We start from the raw sequence: 10,319 nt of genomic DNA, 5'->3' as shown, positions 1-10,319 counted from the left end.
ACACACACACACACACACACACACACACACAAACACATATAGATATACACACATATACACAACAAAAAAAATAACATTAAAGTTAATATGTTTAAGGTAAAACGGGAAAATTTGTAGTAATTAATATCCCTTTTTTTTTTTTTATAAATTACTGTAAATATTCATAAACTGTATGACCTTAATGAGTGGATCTCAGGAGGAAAAAATAAAAATACATAAATGCATATTTTAAACTGGGAAGGAGCTTTGAGTTCTTAAAGCTCCAGTAGCCCATTTTCAAGTGCACAGAACTTTATCTGAAAAGATCAGATGAAATGGCCCCTTTAACACCAACTCTGAATAAAAGACACATATCTGATCCATGTTAACGGAATCAAACAAATATACAACGGAGTTCTGAAGCACAGTATCCCACAATCCACCTTCCCTGCCCACACATCCTTTGCCTGCTACCGGCAGCATCAACCCTGACCCGACAATTTATAAATACGTTTCCCATCATGCTCCCGAGGCTGGTTTTGACGCACTCCACTTTGGAGCCCTTTTATCTTTAAACTGCTGCTGTGAGTAGATCAAAACACCAACAGCGATTGTGAGAGTGCAAAGGCAGCAGCACATGTCTCTTGCACTATGGTCAACTTGTTTGATCACCTCTGTTGTCTTGTTTTCCTTCTCTTTCTTTCACTCTTTGTTGTTCAGCATAACCTGGACCCGTTCTTTAGTCTCTGAAGTGTAACTCAGCTTTGATTCGAACCCGTAGGGTCAGAATGTATCACCCTCGATGAAAAAAAACACAAATGTAGATGGCCTTTAAATCAATGGCCTGCGGTCACACTGGAAACGAATGCAGAGAAAACACAGGATAGCTGAAACCAGCACGGTTGCCTGGTCCATTTGTCTTCTTCGAATGGTAAATCTATCTGTGTCTGAACAGGGTCCCACAACGAGGAAAAATAACGATGACCCTACGGGAGACATAATGAGGCATCATGTAAAGGTAGAGAAGAGAGAGCGTGAGATTGAGAGAGAAGTAAGGCCAACCATAAATAATATCTCAGCTCACAGGCTACCTTGACTTCAATCGAAATATGCTCGTTAATGCGTATTTTTCATAAAATATGCACATTTTATTTTATTTTCAAATTTTTATTTCATTTTATTTTATTTATTTTCTTATGCCTTATTTTTGACTCGCAGTGATGAAAAGTGACAGTAAAATCATTGATATTGTTACAAATATTCTACTTATAATTTGAAATTCTGTTAATAAATAGTGTTCTTTTGAACCGTTTAATCATCAAATAATCCTGAAAAAAAAAAAAAAAAATCAGTTTCCACAAAAATATTAAGCAGAAAACTGTTTTCAGCAATGACAATAAGAAAATAATAAGAAATGTGTATTGTAATGGTTGCTCAAAGCTTTGCTTCAGCTGTGCCATCACAGGAATTAACTACATTTTAAAATACACATTTAAAAAAAAAAAAATTCTAATACTTTTTCCACAATATCAATGTTTTTTTTACTGTATTTTTGATTAATCTATAATAAACCCTGGACACAACGTGCACATTTTACTTTCTTAATCTGACATATTTCTGAGTGAAACTGGATGTTCAATGAGAAGAAAAGTTGGGCGGGACTATTTCATCCATCTCTGTTGATTGGATCATAAAAAGTGGGCGTTACTTTCCAGAATGGATACAGATGGTGGTAGGCTGATAAATAAATACATAAATAAATAAATACTGAGGGCTCGGTGATGTCAGCCAAAAAGGAAAGTCATTTCAGAGGAGGAGCAAGTTGTTACATTTTGATAAAACATTAAATCATGAAATTATTACACCGATAAGTCTTCCAATAAGACCAGCAATGTGTATTAAGTATTTTTTTTCTACTGTATTATCCCCCAAATTATAGCTAGTTCAAAAACACACACTAGAGCATGACTGATTAGGAAGAAGTTAAATGTTGGGTACTTTTCCACTGTCTTTCAGCTTTCCTGAGCTACATTTTTTTTTTGTTGTACATTGGGCTGTTAATGTACTGATACAGCATGCTGATCATTGAAGAATATTAAAAAGGAATCACAGGAAAGCACCCCCGACGTTTTCAATTTGGTCCAATCACATTCACACTGTGAGGATTTGAGATTCTAATTAATCTATATTCAGATTTATTATATTAAAGGTGCAGTAATTGTAATTAATAGAATATCACACATGCTGTCCTAACTGGTAAATAGAAGTGCTCTGGATTACTAATTACATGTCAGTTTGTGGATCTGCAAGTGTGTGTGGCAAAACATCAGTGCAGGCTGTTGTAATACATAAAGAGCGATTATTTTTATTACACCTTTCAGGTAAAAATCTGATACTGATATATACATATACATACATATTTCTATATATTATACATATCTACACTTACTTACTTCACACTTTTTAATTATTTATTATATAATTATTGTTATTGTATTTAGGATAAAAACAAATCTAGCTATGAAATTAGCTTTCCAAAAATGTTTAAAAAATGTCTTTCCTGCAACTGAGTACATAATTTGACTTGTGGTGGAAATTACAAACATGACAGAATTATTATATATGTGTATACACTACATATAATTTGGAAAGAAATTAATGCTTTTATTCAGCAAGGACGAATTAAATTGTTCAAAAGTGTACCGAGAGTTTTTTTTTTTTTTTTTTAAACATGCTTTTTCTGAAAATCATCTGTACTCATTAGTGTATGCATACATTATAATCTCAAAATAGCACCAGATAGATGCACCCACTGCTAGATGTCAACTGAAGGTTAACAGCATTAGTGGAAACCAAAGAAAAATCTTGTTCTATACTGATATACCATCAGTTAGGATTAAAACACCTTCCTGGAATCACAAATCACAATCACAAAACGGATTCCAAATCAGCATAAAAAGTGGCTTTTTCCAATGACATATCATCATGTTAATGGCCTTGACAGATGGTGTGTGAATACCCTGATCAATACCATTCCAGACCTCTTAACCTTCAGTAGTGCAAAGCAAGACCTGGAGAAAATGAGGCTATTGATCAGGGCAATAGAGTGGAAAGATGCGTATGGCATGCTAGCAACAGGCTAACTGCTGCATGTGCACTTCCACTAACATACTAACTTGAACTCACAACCAGTGTTTATCGAAGCAAACTCTGTAATGAAATTACAAGTGTGTGTTTTATACCCAAACCACCTACAGCAAAGGAACGATTAGCTTGACGCAAAAGGGAGGTTAAAGTAATAGTTCACCTAAAAATGAAAATTTGCTGTGAATTTACTCACCCTCAAACCATCCGAGATGTAGATGAGTTTGTTTCTTCATCACAACAGGTTTAGAGAAATTTAGCTTTACGTCACTTGCTCACCAATGGATCCTCTGCAGTGAATGGGTGCCGTCAGAATGAGGCTGATAAACAGCTGATAAAAGCATCACAGTAATCCACACCACTCCGGTCTATCAATTAGCATCTTGTGAAGCAAAAAGCTGCATGTTTTTAAGAAACAAATCCATCATTAAGATGTTTTTAACATCGCTTCCAACCAAAATACAAGTCCTCTATTAATAATACTGCTTTCTCCAATGGAAAAAGTCATTTTATCTGTATCAGGAGAGAAATGTGCACAGATGAAGCACTGTTTACAAGCAAAAACAGCTCTAAACAAATATGTCTGTGGATTTTAATATAAGAGGACAACAGGGGATGGACTTTTTCACTGGAGGAAACGTTATTATGGACTATGGACAGAAGAGACCAAAATTGTGGATTTGTTTCTTACAAACACGCAGCTTTCCCCTTCCCATGACGTTAACTGATGGACTGGAGTCATGTGGATTACTTGTGGATTATTGTGATGTTTTTTATCAGCTGATTGGATTCTCATTCTGACGGCACCCATTCACTGCAGAGGATCCACTGGTGAGCAAGTGATGTAAAAACAAATTTCTCCTAATCTGTTGTGATGAAGAAACAAACTTGGATGGCCTGAGGGTGAATAAAAGTTCAGCAAATTTTCATTACTATTTCTTTAAAGCGTAACTATCTTTCTGTTTACTCTACCTCTAAGACCTCTCCTTGATCTACTAGCAAAAGACCTCTGTATCCAGACTTCCTGCTGCGGTGGGAGCTGATCAGGGCCGTAGTCCAAGAGATTAGCGGCTCCTAGAGCATGTAAGCTTCTGTAACCACACAATTGACATAGAACAACAAACAATGAAGTGAGTCCCTCCGCACACTCAATCAAGGGATTGCACAAAGTCAGAAAGTTGGCATCTCTTGGAATAAGAGAGAATTCAGTGTATGCGCAAAAACCGATGCTGCAACTCGCTTTTCTTAAGAGGATTTGGGATATCAGCTAAAAGCAGAGCGCTCATACAGGTATCTGTAGAGTTGACGGCTGAGTTAAGTCGAGACGTGCTGATGTTGTGCCAAGAAGCAAAATCTACACACTACAATGTAACACGAGTAATGCTGTTTGGCTGAATCAAATGTGTTAAGTGTCAGATAAATGTTTGCGCTTGCAAATCTTATATAAATGCAATGCTAGCTTGATGGTAGATCATTGCAAGCGTTTTAGTAGGTGTTGCTCTTACATATTGATTTGAAACCAATTTATATGCTTTCAGTACTGGAAACTGAGAGGAGAAAGAATGACATTGACAATGTAAAGGTATAGTTCAGCCAAAAATGAAAACTATTTAATCGTTTTCTCATTCTCATGTCATTTTAAACCTATATGACTTTCTATCTTCTGTGAAAAAAAGGCAAAAATATCATAAAAGTAGCATTTGACTCACACACAGTTTTGTTAGTGTTAACTAAAATAATAATAATAAAAAACATTTTTTGTTACACACACACACACACGTGTGTATGTATGTGTGTGTATAAGCACAAATAATGTATAAAATAAAAATAAAAATGAATACTGAAAATAGAAAAAATAGAAAAAAGCTAATTCAAATGATTAATAAATACTATAATGATATAAATCTAAAACTGCTCATATGTGCTACATTTCAATTATTTTATATAATGACTTGTGTGAGTGAAAAATAAGGTTAAAAGCTGATTAAATCAAATCTCACTTGGCAAAAATATCATAAAAGTAGCATTTGACTCACACACAGTTTTGTTAGTGTTAACTAAAATAATAATAATAAAAAACATTTTTTGTTAATTGAAAGAAAGCTGAAAATGAAATAAATATTAGATGAAAAACTTAAAAAAGTGATTGCTTATTAATGATAAAAATTATAAAAATTCTAAATAGAAAAATAAACAACAGCTAACAATATAGCTGATTAAATCAAATCTCACTTAAATTTGCATATATGCAAATAAGGTGTGTCAAAACCTGCCACATCAGATTTGATGTCAATGATGGCACATTTAATTGATTCTTGTGCCCGAAGCAATAATTGTGAATATGTACATATGCATGTTATTTTGCGCATATTCAAATAGTCTAAAATAAGAATAAACCACTGCAGAAAAGCGGCATATTTTCAGTCATCATCAATCTAGATTTCAGTAAGGTCCTGTATGGATTACTGTTATGATGGAGCCTTTTTGTTCATTTTTTGAGCTTGACAGTTCCTAGTCACCATTCACTTTAACTGTACGGAAAACTGCAGTATGAGGCGGAGGAAAGAACATCACACAGGTTTAGAATGACATGAGGGTAAATACATGATGACAGAACCTTCATTTCTGGGTGAACTATCACTTTAAGCAAATTTAGGAATCAGCAAGAGACAACAACATTTATCCGAAGAAGGGTCAGATGAGCTGGAGATGTGCAATGCACCAGTCAGAGTAGCATTTAGCATCAGCAAAGCAGGAACAATTGCTCATATGCCTTAAATGAACTTGTCAGCTCCTCTACAGCATGATTGACACCAGTAACTCACACCATCCGGCTTATTTGTGACACAGATGAAGATGATCATCATTTCTTGTGGTAATGCTGATGAAAATGACAATAATTATGATGAGAGAGGATGGGGGGGATTGCGCTTCTACCATCCGCAGGAAAAAAAAAAACAAGGTAAATACTCCCCCAAATGTTGATGACACATCAGAGACCGATATAAATCACTCACTTCCCTTCTTTATTCTGTTTCCTCTAGAACAGTGGAGGGAAAAAGTGCCAGACGATGAGGGGATGAACACGGCACGCTTCAGTGGCCATGACTGCACTCCCTGGGAAGAAAAGCAGTCTGTCAGGACCATTATTCAGGATAAAATGCCCTCTTTTCCTCTGATCTAGGACCAGCTGAACCTATTCTTAAAGGAATAGCCCCGGTGATATTGAATGCTACTGTTAACAAAAACTAAATGAGTGAAAACAACTTCAATAAAAAACTAAAAAACTACCATAACTGGGGAAACAAATAACCTAAACTGACACGGGTCACGACGAGGCGTTCCCCATAGCGACCCCTAGAGGACGCAGTTCGAAGTTCCCATGAAAGGGAACACATTTTCATGACATGAAAATAAAAATGGCCACAAATTAATTTTAGTTTTCGATACACGGTATATTATAAAACTTGCAACCTCCACAACCTGCCTGCATTAAACATAAAAACGGGAAACAGGAAGACTGTTAAAAAAACATACATAGACAATAATCTGAAACTAGAAAATTACAAAAAGAAAAGAAAAAAGAAAAGAAAAGAAAACACCAACAAACAACCACATAATAAATAAATAATTGAATGGATTGGAAACAAAATTTTAAACTAGAAAACTAAAAATAAAGAAACTAACCAAACGTAAAAATGAAATAAATAAATAAATGGTAAATAAATACATAAACAAATAAATACATAAATCTAATTGAATGGAAGCTAAAGCACAAATCTAACTAAATAAACAGAATAAGTAAATAAATCAAACTGAATGAAAACTAAATGATAAAGTAGAAACCGAATAGTAGAAAAAAAACTAAATAGCAATCTAATGGAATGGAAATTAAATGTAAAACTAGAATAAATAAATAAATAAGTAAATAAATCAAATTGAATGAAAACTAAATGAAAAAGTATAAAACTAATGAATGAATGAATGAATGAATCTGAACTGAAAATAAAATATAAATAAACACAAAAAAATAAAAAATATGAAAACCATGTCAGGTTACCCATTATCTGTTTGTTAACTATCGCAGTGTAGACTGTGCAATTATCATACATTTTTTAAAAATACAGTAATTTGACTTAAATGTATTATTTATACTTGTTCACTTTAACAATGACTATAGGCAAACTGTCACTTCCATTGTGCCTCAGCAGTCACGACCACTTTTCTACGGAAGATTTCAGAGTCAGTCAAGCTAAGCTTCCAGCATTCTCCCACAGCGAGAGCTTCCACACCGTCCAATCACAAAGCCATCAGAGCAGTAAAGCTTCATGACAACACTGATACCATGACAACGCAAACCATCCCCTCCGCCTGTAAACATAGTCCAAGTTCACTATCATCTGCGCATGAGTTCACAAACAAGCCGCGGGCCGCACTTTGGGTGATAAAAGAACAGCAGCAATTCTTAGATGCTTCCCGATGGAGACAAAACGAGAGGGTCAGTCTATTCAAGTTAAATTTGCTGGGTCCTTCTGCGTTTGCCGGGGAGTTAATCTGATATATGGCCATAGGCTGAATCTATTTGCGTAAGAGCCTCTGCCCTTGGCTCATAGATCAGTCAAGCAGCCCTTGCTTGCTCTGTACCTTCCGTAATGGATGACTGCAGAAAGAAGCAATGCAGGTGCACCTTAAGAAACCCTAAACTTGGGGAAAAAGCCACGGCAGGCAAGTTAGGCCGTCAGGCAGGTTATAAATATTTGCTCAGGTCGTTCTTCTTCCAGCATCAAAGAGCACCTCCAGCCGGGTTGAGGAGAAATGGGATACATGTAACAGTAAAATATGAAATGTGAGAAAGTGTATTCTTAAAGGGATAGCTCACACAAAAAATACAACTGTTACCATTTACTTGTCCTTATGTAGTTCTAAACCAGATTGTTATTTTTTTTCTTTCTTTTTTTTTAAGTGAAATAGAGAAAGATACTATAAGCACCATTACTGTACACAAAAGATAATGTAAATATCATTTGTGAGAAGAATATTTTTGTACACCTGCAATCAATCTGTAATTTTGCAATAAATTATGCAAAAAGTGTGAATATTTCATACTATTATTATTATTATTATTATTATTATTATTAAATATAACTGGATTGCATGTATTTAGGATTACTACTATACTATATACTATACAATTGGCCTTCTGCGGAGCCCAAAAGAAGGCAATAAAATAAAAATAAAAATAAAAAAAATATATATATTTTTTCCATATAGTGGAAGTAAATGGGGTCCAAAACAACACTGAGATTGAAAAAACTAAAGAAAAAGAAATGAAAAAAGAAAAAAGAAGAAAAAAAAAGAAAATTATTTTGTGATCAACAAGATGAAAATGAGCATCATGAAACAAATTTAAGGTCATACTGTTGACAAAAAAAGGAAAAGAAAAAAAAGAAAATTATTTTCATTAAATAAAAACAGATGCCATTTTAATCATAATAAAAATAAAACAGACTTAAATTAATTAACATGATGTTTTGTAATATTGACTAAATTTAAAGAAACATTGTCAAAAGACAAAAACTATGACTTAAAAAAAGAATAAATAATGCATTGTGTTTTGCCAACAACTGAACTGCTGTCTGCTTCAAAAGATTAAAATTTTATATAATAGTTCAATAAATAAGAAGCTAAAATGGAGTAACTTTGGGGTTTGGGCCAATCTATATATATATTTTAATTATTTTGAAAATAAATCTCTTATGCTCACAAAGACGCCATTTATTTGATAAAAATACAGTAAAAACTGTAATATTGTGAAATATTATTGGAATTTAAAATAATTGCTTTCTATTATAATATATTTTAAAATGTAATTTATTCCTATGCTGGCAAAGCTCAATTTCCAGCTTCATTACTCCAGTTTTAAGTGTCACGTGATTCTTCAGAAATTATTCTAATATGCTGATTGATTTGCTTATATCTAATCAATTCTAATCTAGTTACGTGATAGATTTTTGTTTCATGATTCTTTGATGAATAAAAAAAATAGAAAAGAACAGCATTTATTTGACACAGAAACATTTTTTGACATCACAAATGCCATTTTGACATCAATTTACTCAAAAATAAAAAATAAATAAAAAGTACTGACCCCAAACTTTTGAACATTCGACCAAATAGTTCATATATTTCCTTTCCGCCACTGAAAATAGTTCTAAAAGAAACCAAAGAATCAAGTTTTATGTGTCTTCAATCAGCTATGATTTTACCACTCACATACTCTGGTCTGAACCACCACAAACACACAAGCAGAGCGATACAAACAGCGTTACAAATGACATTTTACAGCCTGCACTGGAATACATTACAAAACCAGCCTTCCCAAACCTGACCTCCAGCATGTGTCTGAGAAAGTAAGATGTGTTGTGTGTGAGCGACTCTAGATGAGAGCGAGAGTAGAGCTGATAGAGATGGAGAGTGATAGTGGTGTTCAGGGAAGAAAGGTGGCGGACGCCTAGTGAAAGAGAGCAGGCCTTTTTGCGGCGGCTTTCAGTGCGAGAGGAGGCCTGTCTGAAGAGGTTATTTATTTTCCATCTAGAAATGGAAAGTGAAGAGTGATGTGGAGAGAGCCTCGCTGGAATTACAGTGGAGACAGTGAAGGCGCCGGAGTCTCCCGGGATTATTCGCTCCCGCTCTCGGCCGTCTTGATCTCGAGGAGGGAGCTGTTGCTTGATGTCTCTCGTCCTAAATAGTTGCACTTTCTCAAAGCCTCCTCAATAGGTGTCCTCCTTCTCATTTCAAACTCAATTATAGCAGCAAGTGAAAGCCTTGCATGGCCAAAAACTGAAGTTCACTCACTCTGCATTAATATTACCTTATTATTTTTATTGTGAGTATTAGGCTTATCATTATTGCTGATCACTGTTGTTGTGCTATGATATTGTAATATTTACCATTATATAATCAGAGGGGTACAGAAAAGTTTATTAAAGTGTCACTCCATAATACAATAGCAACATATATAAATATGTATAGTATGTTTATGTTACATTAATCAGTATTTAGTACACAATAGAAGACATTGTAATTACTAAATGATATTTAGACAGACTTAAAGAAGTTCCAGATCTATACTTGTGCTCTTATTATTTCAGTTATTTTGCCTTTAATGTAAATAAACATGTGCAAACAATATACTT

At 34.3% G+C, this 10,319-nt stretch overlaps 1 protein-coding gene across 2 annotated transcripts in view; it reads right to left on the bottom strand.

Moving 5' to 3' along the window:
• The window catches only part of LOC107724054 (leucine-rich repeat-containing protein 4C-like), a 76,578-nt gene that overhangs the window by 21,398 nt on the left and 44,861 nt on the right, over positions 1–10,319 (bottom strand). The window contains exon 2 of one of the 2 annotated variants that reach the window (XM_016532832.1): positions 6,141–6,240. The exons of the other annotated variant lie outside the window; for it this stretch is intronic. The gene's annotated coding sequence lies outside the window, so the exon portion shown is untranslated. The remainder of the gene's footprint in view (positions 1–6,140; positions 6,241–10,319) is intronic. 2 annotated transcript variants of the gene reach the window in all.

The sequence above is a fragment of the Sinocyclocheilus rhinocerous genome, unplaced genomic scaffold (genome assembly GCF_001515625.1).
Source record: "Sinocyclocheilus rhinocerous isolate Xijiao unplaced genomic scaffold, SAMN03320098_v1.1 scaffold545, whole genome shotgun sequence".
Taxonomy (NCBI): domain Eukaryota; kingdom Metazoa; phylum Chordata; class Actinopteri; order Cypriniformes; family Cyprinidae; genus Sinocyclocheilus; species Sinocyclocheilus rhinocerous.
The sequence above is the reverse complement of the archived record's forward strand: the minus strand, read 5'-3'. Positions and strand labels throughout refer to the sequence as shown.